This window comes from Dama dama, chromosome 10, assembly GCF_033118175.1.
Source record: "Dama dama isolate Ldn47 chromosome 10, ASM3311817v1, whole genome shotgun sequence".
Taxonomy (NCBI): domain Eukaryota; kingdom Metazoa; phylum Chordata; class Mammalia; order Artiodactyla; family Cervidae; genus Dama; species Dama dama.
This window is the reverse complement of record NC_083690.1, coordinates 31152982-31169838: the sequence shown is the minus strand read 5'-3', so window position 1 is coordinate 31169838 and position 16857 is coordinate 31152982. Positions and strand designations below refer to the sequence as shown.

Below are 16857 nucleotides of genomic sequence, written 5' to 3'. Positions count from 1 at the left end.
TAATATTTAGTTTCAGGTACTAACTAAAGCATTGGTGAGTTTCACACTTCTAAGTGGAAATAGTATATTCACAATTTTTAGTGATTTCATGCCAATGTATTCTTTGCACTGTGCTTTATGATCTATGATGTCATGATGACCTTAACCTAAGTCTATAGTGAAGGCTCAGCATCAGGTAAGTGGAATGGTGATATTTCGACTTTATCCTTAATCCTCTTCAGCATCACTTTGAAGTGTGGGCAGAACCAAATTACCTGCAGAGTCAGTGAGCTGTTAATGCAGTTGAACCATGGTGTGAGTCCTAGTATAAGAAAACTGAAAGCACTCGCCTCTTCCGTTTAACAACCCGACCTGTTTTCTTAGACACTCTCCCGTGCCCCAGCATCACTCTGACTTCAGAATCTTCTCTGACTTAGACTGTCTGCTCCTGTGGAACTTTTTGTTACTAAGGTAGAATGCTGATCATCATGTATGCTGATAAAGTAGATGCCCACATAACTGTATGCACTTGCAGGCATATATGTACACGTGTGTGTGTGTACCTTACCCACAGCCAGTATGTTTTACTTCCCTTCAGCTCTTTTCATTAATCAGTAGTAGTCAGTTAAAGGCTTTGAAGAATAGACTTTTGTTTTTGATGAAATTGTATTTGTTTATACCTCCTTGGTTTTGTGTTTCATAGATGTCTGCTTGGGTCTGTCACTTTTCCAATCCATTTATAAGCTGAATATTCGAGAAATGGGAACAGCAGCTAAAATCAGTATTTACATAAGCATATTGCAAAGAATTCTTAAAGTAGACAAAATAGAGAAGGATTGGAACAAACTTTTCACATTTTTGGGAGCTTATGAATAATGTGGGTGTTATACACACAGAGACACACACATATATATTCATTACATACTCATGCCCAGCTCATATTCTAAATATAAATGGAAGTATAGACTAGTTGGAATCTATTTGCTTTTTTATTTTTTTGGCAAGAGTACCAAAACTTGTTGGAGTGTGTGGGATTTTCTTTAAAAAAAAAAAAAACACATTGATGCAATGAACACATTTTTCTTTTCAATTTAAATGTTTTGGCCTATATTTTCTTCTTTTACATGTATTTGAAGTTTTATTATGCATAGCATATAATTAAGAACTTAGAGACAGGATGATATAAAGATTGCTTATATGACCTTGGATGAATTATTTCTTGTCTCTGAGTCTGTTTCCTCATCTTCACCTACCTAAGAGTTGTGACTATTAAATGAGGTAAGGTATTTAATGCACACAAAGCAGCTCCCAATAATAGGAAATAATACATGTTGTCTTCTGTGATCCCCACTGTAGAGTGTGATGGAATATATGTGGGCTCATTAAGTGGTTATGAAGTGTTGTGGTGATGGAGAAGTACCACTGGAAATTCACAATAAAAAGTAAACACTGTAATTTATAACTGTAGGATAGGAATATTTTGTTCTCATTGCATACTTTCTTGGGAGGCTAGGGTTTTGTGTTTGGTCAGCTGTATACCAGTTTACTCCATATACAAACATAAAACAAATATGGAATTCCTTCCCTGTCATCCTCTATGACATGATGAGGCCTATTCTGTAGGCCATCCACATATTATGGCTGTTTTAATTTGTCCGTTAAAGTTATTTGTTGATTTTTTTTCCCCTCAGATCTGAGGCATTTAAAGACTGCTGATAGCTCTTTGGGTTGGGCTGAGAGTAGGAAGGAGACTTGGGATAGAAGTCTCAGGAAAGAAGAGATTCCTTTTTAGGAACATAATGAGTTTGGAAGTTAGAGTACATAAGTTAGAAATTTAATTATCTTCAATGATAGTTTAAAAGAGGTGGCCAAAATAACAGGACAAACAAAACATTGCCACCTAAATTTAAATTTACATTAAACCAGTAATACCCTGTAATAACTTCAGTATGTCCTGAGAAGTCACCTGTGGGCTTATCACAGAATGTCTTTGAGATGTGACTGTTCTTGTATTCAATAATATCCCTAAGTGACCCCTAATAGTTACCCAGTAATTCACCTAAGTACATTTGAAACAGCTTCAGAGATTCTCTGTATCCAAAGTGAGCACAAGGTCACTAAAGTGGTTAATTATGGGATATGTAATATAAAAATTTAATGAACAGATTATTCTGATTATTATTATAAAACAAAAGCCTTGGAACCTATCAGTCACCTTAAAATCTAGGACATTGCTAATGATTTTGGAGCTGTCTGTGTACTATGCAGAAACACTGAACAAATGAAATCAGTTGTCCTTTGGAATGGTAAATTTGCCAGTTTTGTGCTGTAACCTTTAAAATACTACCCTGAGCTATATTTGCCTCCTAGAAAGTAACAAAACTAGAATCTACACTTAAGTATTATGTTTTGTTAAGATTAGGAACCACAGAATTATTTATATTGGAGGGTTGCTTTATATCCGTACTCTGACAGATTCTTCAATATAGTCACCAGTAAAGTCTAATTTCAAGGGACTTAGACTAAAACTTGGACTGCAAGGAGATCCAACCAGTCCATCCTAAAGGAGATCAGTCCTGGGTGTTCATTGGAAGGACTGATGGTGAGGCTGAAACTCCAATACTTAGGCCACCTCATGCGAAGAGTTGACTCATTGGAAAAGACCCTGATGCTAGGAGGGATTGGGGGCAGGGGGAGAAGGGGACGACAGAGGATGAGATGGCTGGATGGCATCACTGACTCAGTGGACATGGGCTTGAGTAAACTCCGGGAGTTGGTGATGGACAGGGAGGCCTGGTGTGCTGAGATTCACGGGGTCGCAAAGAGTCGGACATGACTCAGCGACTGAACTGAACTGAGACTAAAACTGAAATTCTGTTTTCTATTTCCCACTGTTACCTTTTTAAAATGTTTTTGATCGGTTTTTAACACTCTGAAATTCAGAATAGGGTCTGTGAGCCATGAGCGATATACTCTGATTAAGTGAACGTTACAGTTTAAATTTGGGTGAGTAGACATTTCATCATTTGTAGAATCTGTGCAATGGGATGACTCTTCTTTCTTACCCCGTGGAAACTGTCTTCTGTCTCCGTACCATTTTTACCTTCCTTGTGAAGTACAAGGTAATCAAGAAGTTTGGTGAATAAAATAAACAGAAAGGATGAGTTGGTGTCTTCAGTTGCCACCAATCCCATAATATTCTAATTTTCTGAACTTTTCTGTGAGGGAGTAGACTAAGTATTTTTAAACATCTACAAGAATCTTTGTGGTTGGCTGTTGCAAACTAATTACGGAGGTAAAATGAAAACCCAGGTGCTCCTCCTGGATGTGGGAACGAGCCCTCAGCCTGGCCTCCCTGTCTTCTCACCTCTCCTCTCTGGCCCCTCAGATTTGGAGAAAGTAAATCATTTTCAAAAATATGATCTGAGAAAAGAAAATGATTTGAGGAGAAAAAAGATTTTACCAGCCACTGGACTAGATAATTGCTAAAGGGCCTTTGGTTCTCTATATTCCAAGATCTGTAATTCTGTCTGCCCTGCATCTAAATGTCTGCCCCAGGATCAGCCCTTCTGATTGGCTTTGCTGCCTTTCTCTACTGTCATCTGAGAGACAGGAGTGTAAGGCCATAGTCCCCTTACTGCTTAATGAATGCCGCTCTTCAGTTGAGTGACCAAGTCTGCCTTTCTTTGAAATTAACAGTAGTGAACAGTGTTTTTATATCTGCATTATTCAGTTATATAAGCACATAGAAATAGGCTATAAGCTTTTTCTGTCCCATAGCTAGTATATCCGTATTTGGTCATAGAGATGATGCAGTAAAGCTTTTAGCAAAGTAAGCAAAGTGTATTGACAGTCCCAGAGGGAATGTACAGGTCACTGTCATGGAATTCAGAAAGTAATGTTATTTATTTTTTTTAAATCTGTTTCCCAGCATTGGCTTTAAAGGAGACTGTCTTATCCTTGTTGGGGATTTCCAAATTACAGAAATGTTGAATGAGTTGGTATGAGCAATATAAACTAAACCATGGGCAGTGTGAAGCCCCACGGTTTACTTTGACTACCCACACAACCTTTATTTTGATAGATTTAACTGTCCTGGAGTTTTATGGGCTATCAATCAGAAGAATCTTTCAGATCAAAGACTGATTTCTTTGCTTAACTGCTTTAAAAAATATTTTTCCTGAAATTGTAAATGAAATGCTTCCCAATCCATTGCATAAGGAACTTAGAGCTTGGTGAAATACCAAGAGTACCATTTGAAAAGAGGTTAAAAAACACAACTGGGGCTTGTTAAAAAGGAAAAGTGCTATTTTAACTCCAAGTGTCACATTTTCCTATAGTCAGCTCCAGCAGTAAACAAGAGTTATTGGAGGCTTAGATGGTTTGAGACACTTCACTTATCTCCTAGTACTTGACTTCAGAAGCCAAACATTTAAAATGCATTTTGCTCGTGCAAAAATGTTTATCCATTTAAAACACAATATCGTTTTAACAAAAGCACCTTGGTGACAAGCTGTTTAGATACAGCACAGTTAATAAACTGTCAGGTCCCATACACGTATACTCAAAAAGACCAACACAGTTACCCAAAGATTGGCGTTATAAGTCACTGTTAACAAACCTAGTTTGCTTACTAGGCCAATGAATGATCTCCAGTTTTCTTCTAATTAGCTTCACTAACAGTCACGTTAAAAGGACCTGCCTTATACTACATATACTACATGTGATTTCTTTTCTTTCATATTTTCGGTATTTGGTTTATAGGGTGCAAACAAAACAAACAAAAAAGACTTTCAGTCTCTCTTGACCACTCCCTGGTAATAAATTCAGATTGTAGCTTGGAGTGGAAGCCTTGCCAAAGGTGATGACTGTCTATTAGGGGCTTATAAACTGTAATGTACTCACATATTTGCAATGGAGTGGTGAAGCCAGATAATTGCAGTGTTTCCTGTCTAAATGCGCTGCTGTGTGTAGTGGCCTCTGATTTTAAGGAGCCATTAAAAATGCAGCAAGGCATAACAGCTGTGGTTCCCAGTGTACTTCTAATATTTCATATGTTCATTGCATTTCATAAAATCTTGCCCAGACCAACAAATGATTGTAAGTACCACTGAAAAGCTCCAGAAGGAAATTGGGGAGAATCTGAATGATGTAGGTAGCATTACAGAGATCAAGCAAGAACTCACTCAAGCCCATGGTGGGCCACATTTCTCAAATAACTCCCCAAAGTTCTCCATTTCCATTTTAGTCTCTGTGGAGAACATTCACGTTTTATCTCTTGCAGGAGGCTCCTGTAAGTAACCTACTTTTGTGGGAAATAGTCCTGACTCTGCAGAGGGAAGGTAGGGCTGTATCCTGTGCAGAGAGAATCATAGTAAGTTAACATCTCAATCCTAAACCCAAATGAGGCAAACAGTTTGGTTCCTTTAGAATTTATTTAAAATATATTTAAAAAATGACTTGGTAACAGTACTAACTCTGTGATATGACAACCTGACTTCTCTGAACAAAAGAAACGTTAATACATTCTGAGAGGCAAAGAAAACTATAGAGAATTCAGTGTTCTTTTAATCAGATATTAAACATCATGACCAAATGAAAGCTTTAAGGTGTGTTTGTACAGAGGCACAATACAGTTACAAGATATTTGCATCTATTTGCTGCTAAATTACTAACTTTCAATTTGTTAATTAAAATAGACCTATTAGTTTTATTTTATGTAGTCTGAGGGTTACAAAATCTCTGGGTAAGAAGAGACTTCACAGACCACCCTGTGGTATCATGTAGTATTCGTCTTTGTTTGATTTACCTCACTTAGCATAATGCCTTCAATGTATATCCAGGCTGTCGTGAATTGTAGAATTTCCTTCTTTCTCATGTCTGCATAATAACATATATACATATTGAACATATATAAGAACATGTATATATGTTATTATTCAGACATCATATCTTCTTTATCCATTTATTCATTGACAGATACTTAGGTTGTTTCCGTATCTTGGCTATTGTGAATAATGCTGCAGTGAATGTGAGTGTGCAGTTGGTAAGTTTGCTAGATCATATGGTAGTTTAATTTTTAATTTTGTGGTGAACTCTTTTTCTGTTTTTCATAATTGCCAAACCAGTTTACATTTCCACTAACAGCATATAAGGGTCCCCTTTTCTCCACATCCTTGCCAATATTCTTTTATGTTGGTGTTTTTTTTTTTTTTTAATTTTTTATAAAAGCCATCTGAACATCTGTGGAGTGATACCTTGTTGTTTTGATTTGCATTTCTCTGATGATTAATAATGTTGGGCCTCTATTCATCTACCTGTTGGCTGTCTTTCTTTGGAAAAAATGTCTGTTTTAGGTTCTTTGCCTGTTTTTAATTAGCTTATAAGTTACCACTTACATGTTGAATCTTAAGAAGCTGAACTTGTGAAAACTGAGAGTAGCATGGTGGTTACCAGGGGCTGTAACTGGTAAGCAAAGAACCCTTTGCTTCTTTGTCAGAGATTAGTTGACTATATTTTTGTGTGTCTAATTTTGTCTCTCAGTTCTGTTTCATTAATCTGTCTGGGGTATTTTGTTTGTTTGGTGGGATTTTTTTGGCCAGTATCACAGTGTCTTGATTACTATAAACAAATAATAATACTTACAAATACGTTTTGAAGTTCTGTTTTGTCGGTTCTTCAACTTTGTTTTTCTCCTTCATCATTTAAGTGGAAATTCTGGGTCTTTTGCCTCCGCATATAAGCTTTAAAATCAGTTTGCCAATATCCAGAAAATGTCTTGCTGGTGTTTTGCTTGGAATTGCATTGAATCTGTAGATGAAGTTGGGATGAAGTGATATCTTGACAGTATTGAATATTCTTGTTCATGAACATGGAACATCTCTGGACTTTTATTTAGTTCTTTGATGTCTTTCATCAGAGTTTTGTAATAGCTTTCCTGGTATAAATCTTGTGTGTACTTTGTTATGTTAATAACTAAATGTTTTACTTTGGGGGTGCTCATGTAAATGATAGTATCTTTTAAAATTTAAACTCCACTTGTTAATTGCTGGCATATAGGAATGTAATATTAATCTTGTTTCCTGCAACCTTACTTTTTTCACTTACTGTTTCTAAAGGGAGCATTTACTATTTCTTTTGGATTTTTTACATAGGTGATTATTTCATGTGTGAATAAAGACATTTTATTTCTTCCTTCCAAAACTATTTACTTTTTATTTCCTCTTTTGGTCTTATTGTATTAGCTAGGACATCCAGTTTGATGCTGCAAAGGAGTAATGAGAGGAAACATCCTTGCCTTGTTCCTGGTTTTAAGAAAAGCATTGAGATTCTTATCAGTGTGTATGATGTTTGCTGTAGATTTTTTTGTAGGTATGCTCCATCAAAGATAGGAAGTTTCCTTTTTTTTTTTTTTTTATTAAGAGGTTTGTGATTTATTTACAGAATTTTTTACAGGTCATTCTCAAGGTAAGCAGAGTAACTTTTTCCTGATCAACCTCATCAGAAACCTGGTAAGAGATAGATTTCACTGAACTAATTCTTCTAGAGTTAAGAAACGTTGTCTCATTTTGATATGCTTGATGTCTGGATAGTCTGAGATCTTTTCCTCTTCAAAAGCTGATGTTCAGACAGTGGTAAAGGCTCTTTTTTTTTTTTTTTTAATTTTTTTTTATTAGTTGGAAGCTAATTACTTTACAACATTTCAGTGGGTTTTGTCATACATTGATATGAATCAGCCATAGATTTACACGTATTCCCCATCCCAATCCCCCCTCCCACCTCCCTCTCCACCCGTTTCCTCTGGGTCTTCCCAGTGCACCAGGCCCGAGCACTTGTCTCATGCATCCCACCTGCGCTGGTGATCTGTTTCACCATAGATAGTATAGATGCTGTTCTTTTGAAACATCCCACCCTCACCTTCTCCCACAGAGTTCAAAAGTCTGTTCTGTATTTCTGTGTCTCTTTTTCTGTTTTGCATATAGGGTTATCATTACCATCTTTCTAAATTCCATATATATGTGTTAGTATGCTGTAATGTTCTTTATCTTTCTGGCTTACTGCACTCTGTATAATGGGCTCCAGTTTCATCCATCTTATTAGGACTGATTCAAATGAATTCTTTTTAACGGCTGAGTAATATTCCATGGTGTATATGTACCACAGCTTCCTTATCCATTCATCTGCTGATGGGCATCTAGGTTGCTTCCATGTCCTGGCTATTATAAACAGTGCTGCGATGAACATTGGGGTGCACGTGCCTCTTTCAGATCTGGTTTCCTCAGTGTGTATGCCCAGAAGTGGGATTGCTGGGTCATATGGCAGTTCTATGTCCAGTTTTTTAAGAAATCTCCACACTGTTTTCCATAGTGGCTGTACTAGTTTACATTCCCACCAACAGTGTAAGAGGGTTCCCTTTTCTCCACACCCTCTCCAGTATTTATTGCTTGTAGACTTTTGGATAGCAGCCATCCTGACCTGCGTGTAATGGTACCTCATTGTGGTTTTGATTTGCATTTCTCTGATCATGAGTGATGTGGAGCATCTTTTCATGTGTTTGTTAGCCATCTGTATGTCTTCTTTGGAGAAATGTCTGTTTAGTTCTTTGGCCCATTTTTTGATTGGGTCATTTATTTTTCTGGAATTGAGCTGCAGGAGTTGCTTGTATATTTTTGAGATTAATCCTTTGTCTGTTTCTTCATTTGCTATTATTTTCTCCCAATCTGAGGGCTGTCTTTTCACCTTACTTATAGTCTCCTTTGTTGTGCAAAAGCTTTTAAGTTTCATTAGGTCCCATTTGTTTAGTTTTGCTTTTATTTCCAATTTTCTGGGAGGTGGGTCATAGAGGATCTTGCTGTGATTTATGTCAGAGGGTGTTTTGCCTATGTCCTCCTCTAGGAGTTTTATAGTTTCTGGTCTTACATTTAGATCTTTAATCCATTTTGAGTTTATTTTTGTGTATGGTGTTAGAAAGTGTTCTAGTTTCATTCTTTTACACGTGGTTGACCAGTTTTCCCAGCACCACTTGTTAAAGAGGTTGTCCTTTTTCCATTGTATATCCTTGCCTCCTTTGTCAAAGATAAGGTGTCCATAGGTTCGTGGATTTATCTCTGGGCTTTCTATTCTGTTCCATTGATCTATATTTCTGTCTTTGTGCCAGTACCATACTGTCTTGATGACTGTGGCTTTGTAGTAGAGTCTGAAGTCAGGCAGGTTGATTCCTCCAGTTCCATTCTTCTTTCTCAAGATTACTTTGGCTATTCGAGGTTTTTTGTATTTCCATACAAATTGTGAAATTATTTGTTCTAGTTCTGTGAAAAATACCGTTGGTAGCTTGATAGGGATTGCATTGAATCTATAGATTGCTTTGGGTAGAATAGCCATTTTGACAATATTGATTCTTCCAATCCATGAACATGGTATGTTTCTCCATCTGTTTGTGTCCTCTTTGATTTCTTTCATCAGTGTTTTATAGTTTTCTATGTATAGGTCTTTTGTTTCTTTAGGTAGATATACTCCTAAGTATTTTATTCTTTTTGTTGCAATGGTGAGTGGTATTGTTTCCTTAATTTCTCTTTCTGTTTTTTCATTGTTAGTATATAGGAATGCAAGGGATTTCTGTGTGTTAATTTTATATCCTGCAACTTTACTATATTCATTGATTAGCTCTAGTAATTTTCTGGAAGAGTCTTTAGGGTTTTCTATGTAGAGGATCATGTCATCTGCAAACAGCGAGAGTTTCACTTCTTTTTTTCCCGTCTGGATTCCTTTTACTTCTTTTTCTGCTCTGATTGCTGTGGCCAAAACTTCCAACACTATGTTGAATAGTAGTGGTGAGAGTGGGCACCCTTGTCTTGTTCCTGATTTCAGGGGAAATGCTTTCAATTTTTCACCATTGAGGGTGATGCTTGCTGTGGGTTTGTCATATAGCTTTTATTATGTTGAGGTATGTTCCTTCTATTCCTGCTTTTTGGAGAGTTTTAATCATAAATGAGTGTTGAATTTTGTCAAAGGCTTTCTCTGCATCTATTGAGGTAATCATATGGTTTTTAATCTTTCAATTTGTTAATGTGGTGTATTACATTGATTGATTTGCGGATATTAAAGAATCCTTGCATTCCTGGGATAAAGCCCACTTTGTCATGGTGTATGATTTTTTTAATATGTTGTTGGATTCTGTTTGCTAGAATTTTGTTAAGGATTTTTGCATCTATGTTCATCAGTGATATTGGCCTGTAGTTTTCTTTTTTTGTGGCATCTTTGTCTGGTTTTGGAATTAGAGTGATGGTGGCCTCATAGAATGAGTTTGGAAGCTTACCTTCATCTGCAATTTTCTGGAAGAGTTTGAGTAAGATAGGTGTTAGCTCTTCTCTAAATTTTTGGTAGAATTCAGCTGTGAAGCCATCTGGTCCTGGGCTTTTGTTTGCTGGAAGATTTTTCATTACAGTTTCAATTTCCTTGCTTGTGATGGGTCTGTTAAGATCTTCTATTTCTTCCTGGTTCAGTTTTGGAAAGTTTCCCAGTGTGCTGACAGGTTTTTATCATGAATGAGTTTGATCTTGTCAAATGCTTTTTTTTTTTCGTTTATTGATATGATCACATGATTTATCTCCTTCAGTCTGCTGATGTGATAGATTAATTAGTATTCAAATGTTGTTCTTCCTTTTCTGGCATACATAATACTCATTTGTGATGTGTATTTCTTTTTATACATTTTTGGGTATGATTTGATAATATTTTATTGAGGATTTTTGCATGGATGTTCATGAAAGATATTGATCTGTAGTTTTTTTCTAATGTCTTTATCCAGTTTTGATATTAAAGTAATGCTGGCCTCATAGAATGAGTTATAAAGTATTCTTTCTTCTTTTACCTTCTGAAAGAGATTGTAGAGAATTGGTATAATTTCATACTTCAGTGTTTGATAGAATTCACTAGTAAACCCATCTGGTTCTGGTGCTTTCTGTTTGGGAGATAATTATTGCTTCAAGTTCTTTAATAAGGCTTATTCAGATTACTTATTTCTTCTTGAGTTATGACAGAAGTATCTTTCAAGGAATTGGTCCATTTCATCCAAGTCATATTATTGTGGCCTAGAGTTCTTCTTTATATTCGTTATTATTTGCTTAACATCCATGGGATTTGTAGTGATGTCCCTACTTTCATCCCAATGTTAATAAATTATGTTTTCTTTCTTTTTTCTTAGTTAGCCTGGATAGAGGCTTATTGATTTTTTTGACCTTTTCAGAGAACCAGCTTTTGGTTTTATTGATCTTCTCTATTGAGTTTCTGTTTTTAACTTCATTGATTTCTCCTCTAATTTGTATTAATTTTTTTTCTTCTGCTTAGGATTTAATTTGTCCTGATTTATCGTTTCCTTATGTGGAAACATTGATTATTGATTTTAAAAGTCTTCTAATATATGAATTCATTGGTATAAAGTTTCTTTAGGACTCTTTTCACTGTATTCCACAAATTTCGATGTTATATTTTATTTTCACTTAGTTGAAAATATTTATCTTGAGATTTCTCCTTTGACCTGTGTGTTTTTTTTAAGTGTGGTATTTCCTGGAAAGGTTTTTACTTTTCAAAAGTATCAGTTTCAGCACCTTCACCTCAGCTAACCTAGAAGCATTTGATTCATAATGTTTCTCAAGAGATTTTTGAGGAGTCATCCTGACACATGTTCATAGACTTTAGTTGTACACATGTATAATGTAATTCTAGAGACCTTTGCATTTGTCATTACCACATGATTTAATTATAAACACATTTGTTTTAACAAATTTTTGTCTGTATCTTTTCCTGCTGTAATATCGCTTGTCCAAGAGTCATTTAAATATCTATTTAAATCTGACCTCTAATTGTACTTGATATTTTTTCTGCCACATAGTTTCTTTGTCATACTTATGTGAAGACTCTCAAGTTTTGAGTAGAATGTTTTTATGTTTGCAGAGGGCAGGAAGAAGTTTCCATGAGTTCTTGCTAGAATTACTTTTAGGGGTCCAGGTACTCCTCTATTTGAGAAAACTATCCAATGAGTTTTATGTATAATAACGTTTGTTGTTGTTTAGTCACAAAATTGTGTCCAACTGTTTTGTGACCCTGTGGACTGTAGCCTGCCTTGCTCTCTCCTCTGTCCATGGGATTTCTCAGGCAAGAATACTGGAGTGGGTTTCCTTCTCCAGGGGATCTTCCTGACCTAGGATCAAACCCTCGTCTCCTGCCCTTGGTAGAATTCTTTACCACTGAGCCACCTGGGAAGCCCTATAATACATTACATTTTCGTTAATAGAAACTGTGTTTCTAACTCTGTCAGTTTGTATGTACAGAGGATTTCTTTAGGCAACAGATAGCTCATTTAATGTTTTTAACTCCTGATTTCAGTCGTTAGGCTAATTTTATTACATTTTAACTCCTTTTCCCATCATTCAGCAATAGTTTCACTCTTGGTTCATTTACTCTTTTGAAGTAATAGAATTATTTACATATTTTTCCTTTTCTCCTATTTTCTGCTCTCCAGCCTCCACCCTCCCCACCCCCCATTTCATCCTGTAGATGATAAAACTGCAAAATGTGAGCAATAAAGGATTGCTCCACTGATTGCTAAACATTTATTATAGCACTTTTAAGCTCATTCCAGGTCATTGTGCTGCCAATTAGTTTGATTACAAGCTTTTAAGCTGTCACATACAAAGCTTTCTGCTTCTTAGGGTTTCAGCTTCAAATCTTGAAAATTGAGTGCTCTGTACTTCTCTGTGGACACAGCTCTCTTCTAATATTTTGGAAGAAACCTTTGCATCTAATAAAGATCACTCACAGTTTCAGAGCATGAAATAATCTGATATGCAGTTTAGGATCAGTGATTCAATTTTATTTAAATATTTAAGACTGTGCATGTGAACATATGTGTGAGTAGGTGACTGTCAAAACCACCTCTTTATTTTCATTTTTGGGTATAGTCTACATTTGCAAATCATTAAAACTGTGGACTGTAAACATTCCAAATGTGACTGATATTTTGTCTGGGAGAGTGAAGGAATTTCAGAGAATTTAAACAAAAATTTCTAATGTAGCACCCTTAACACAAGGAAATAGTGAAAGAGTATTTGTAGGTAGAAATAGAATCTGAGGGTATTAAAGTTTTGAATAGTTGATTAGTTTGTTAAGAGATGATTTTCAAAGCAGAGGTAAAGCATGACTCTTATACATTATAAAATGTACAAGTTTCAAAGATTTCATTTGATTAGTAATGAAGAAACTGGGTAGATATAACTTTCACAATTCAAAGAACAGACAAAATTGTAGATGAGGAATATTAAATGAATGCAAAAATGAAAATAGAACTGGCTTTGAGGGCGGTCAGTTGAGCCTCAACGTGACAAGACAGAATTTGCTTGATTGTAGATAAAAATTATTTTGTATTGCTGTTGCATATCTATAATTTATAGAGATAGAAATTGGCTCTTATGAAATGAGAAAAACGTAATTTTGAAGAGTTCACTGTAGATAATGCATAATGTTCCCTTGAAGCACAGATCTTCCACTGTTTGATAAAAAAAAAAAAGTCTGAAGAAAGGTTGGTTTCATTAGATTTGGTGTGATTATTTACATAGGTATAGCAGGATTATCACTTTATATATAAACATTTTACAGTTTGCTTTTGTTGGAAGATTTTGTCGGAAGTTGATACGGTACTTTTGAACGTCTAATACTTGCTGTCTTGAGTCTGGAAAGTCAAACTCAGGAAACTTCTCCACCACCTGCAGTACCTGTATATTTAGGTGAATTTCTTTCTTCTTATAGTTCCCTAAATATCCCACAGTGGCCCACCGGGAAGTCACATTTTTCCCCTAGTCATTAGACTGGACCCTGTCAGCCAGGTAACAGGGTACTTTTTCTAGGAGCATTTTGTTAATAATGGCTCTGTAAGGTCAACCTTGATTCTTCAAACGTGTCCAATTATATCTGATTAAATAAGCATTACCCTCAAATATGGCATTCCACACAAGACCTTGGAATTTTTCTAGGCATATTCTGGTAAATAGGAAAACCAGTTCTTATTGAATCTTTGCAAATAACTCATTTCATGAAAAATAACAAGACTCAGAGTTTCTGAATTTTGAGAGGTCAGTGAGAATAAGGTATCATTTAAAAATATTTTAGTTTATAAAGCAGAATCTACTAAATTGTTACGGAGTGTAGATATATTAAGAAAACTTAAACAGAAAACAGGACATTAAAACTATCAATGATGTTTTAAATAAAAAAACTAACTGATGAACCTTCATCACTTCATTCAGTCCTTTATAATTCATTCTTGCTCCACTGGATCTTAGGTTATTAATCTTATGAATTTCTTTGCTTCTCAACTAAAGAAAGCCCTGGAAATCCTGACTCAACCCACTGATCTGCTCTTAAAGTTGTTAAAGTAATGACAGGAGAAGCCTGTCCTCATGAGCCTCTCCCTTGAAGTCTTAGTTATTTATCATACCTCACACTCCAATATTCTTGCCTTGAAAATCCCACAGACAGAGGAGCCTGGTGTGCATTACTCCATGGGGTCGCAGAATAGTAGGACACGAAGAGTAGGACATGACTTAGCAACTAAACAAGAACTCTAGCCTAGCCTATTGCTGGCTGCAGGTCTTAAAAGGAAATATCAGAGTAAAACAATAAACTATGTGTAAAATAACAGAGATGTAAATTAAGGCTGTGCTTAATTAAGCATGTATAATTTCAAAAGTGGAAAATTTGATGAGAGTTCATAACAGGAATATTGTAACCAAGAAGAAAACTTAGTTGTTTCTGTGGCAAGCAAAGCAAACAAACAAGCAAAAAGGTCTTCGACAAAAGTATAATGAAACAACCTCTTAAAATTGAACAAACGTTGGTATGATTTTAACACAGTTCTTTACTTTCATATTCAAAGATTACAAACCAATGCAACTAAAATTCACTTTTCATTTGCTGGAACAAACTGACACCTTACTTAAGGATTCATTTTACGGGTTCCATAAAGTCAGGATTAATTCTGTAATATCACTAATATGTTATTAATGTCCAGTGTGTTCATTGTTGCTAGTTAGAAATGAATGAGTAAATAAGCATGTAATGTATTTTCAATTTTCAGTATGTGCACACAGATATACAAACACAGAAACCCACACAAAATAAACTGATTGAGGTCCTCTATAAGTTTTGAGTGTTGAAAGGGTGTTTAGAAACCAAAAATGTTCAAAACCGCTACTTTAGGACAGAAGTGTTCTTTTCCTTCAAAAATAGAGCACATAAGAGTTTTAACATGCAAAGTTATATATATATATATATATATATTTGTGTTTTTTTTTAGAAATCATTGTTCTTAAATATAATGTCAACTTTTTGTATTATAACTTTTAACTAAAGTAACTAGCTTATTCACAGGAAAAAAAAACTGAAGGGGTGGATAATTGTGCACTGCCTGCCACATATTAGCATTTTAGCAAAGATCATGAATAAACATAACTAATTTTCTACAGCCATACACATCCCTTATACAGTCTCGTAGCAAAAATGAGCATGTTCATTAACTGAAATATTCAGCCTCTCTGTAGCTTATAAAAATAAAAACTGAAACCATATATACGTAAAAGTGGATTTAGTAATCAATATTTCAGTATTCATTCTTAGATATGGCCTAGGTAAGTAATGAATATCCATTGAGGAACTCAATTTAATATTAGTTTCAGGTTTTAAGTTACTTAAAGATCTTGGAAATTATGTTCAAACTGACATACTGCAACATAATTACTGTTGAATGAAGTTCGTTAGAATAATGATTCAATTCAGTCAAATTAAGGTTTTTGTAATCCTGAACATAGAGGAGAAATAATGGTAGCTTATTTGAGCAGTAAATCTGTATATATTTGGGAAGGACATGACAAGTAGAATTAAAATATGCACTTGTATTACATTTAACACTGATAAAATACTAAGAATACATAGCTGTTTTTTATTAAACAAAATTTTATTAAACTGATCTTGTTTGGCAGGTGTTCACCTAAATTATGTGAACCTAGATTTAGAAAATGTTTTTGAGTTTGTTTATGTAAGAATTATTTTTTAATCTACCACATTTAAAGTATTAGAAATTTAATTTCTTGCTTTCTGGTAATTTTAGTAATACTTAGTTTATGTAGGACCTTATTTATACTCAGTAGCCTGCCAGAACAGAACTCTTAATTTTAGAGATGTTATAAACTTCTTATTAATACCATATGGAGGTAGGAAAACATTACACACTTATACATATTAGAGGCCTTTCTGAATTGCAGATATTTAGATCTACAGATAAAGAGCTTACTATTCCAATTGTAAGATTTTAGGTGTGTATAAAGAATAAACATAGAAGCACACAGAAATCTCAGTGATGAAAAATGCAAAGAGCTCTTCTCCTCCTGAGTGGATATAAATTTCTTAGTTATTTGAGCTCAAAGCAGATAAATAGACAAAGAAGACTAACAAGTTAGAATTTCTGTTGCTTCTCAAGATAGAAATCTGCATTTGCTATTTGGCAACTTTCTACAGAATCTTTTCTGTGGTACAGTATACGTTTGTAGTTAGCATTGATAATTTAACAAATGTGCCTGCTTCTCTTTTAGTTTCTGTGGATATAGTAGCAGTAAGTAAACCAAAGTCTCTGCCTCTGCTGGATGATGGTAGGATATCTAAAGAAAAATACTTATGAAGAGATTTGAGCTTTTAACCAATATAGAGTAACCAGGACCGAATCTACTACCCCATCAGAAAAAAAGATGACATAAAACAGAACTTTCCAAGACGCTGGGTTTATGGCAGTGAAGGACAGCGGTGCTTGAGAGACAGGAAATCTATGTAGTG

General features: G+C 35.1%; 1 protein-coding gene across 1 annotated transcript in view; it reads left to right on the top strand.

Annotated features, from left to right (window-relative positions):
- The window catches only part of AUTS2 (activator of transcription and developmental regulator AUTS2), a 1187145-nt gene that overhangs the window by 517385 nt on the left and 652903 nt on the right, over window positions 1–16857 (top strand). The window lies entirely within an intron of this gene.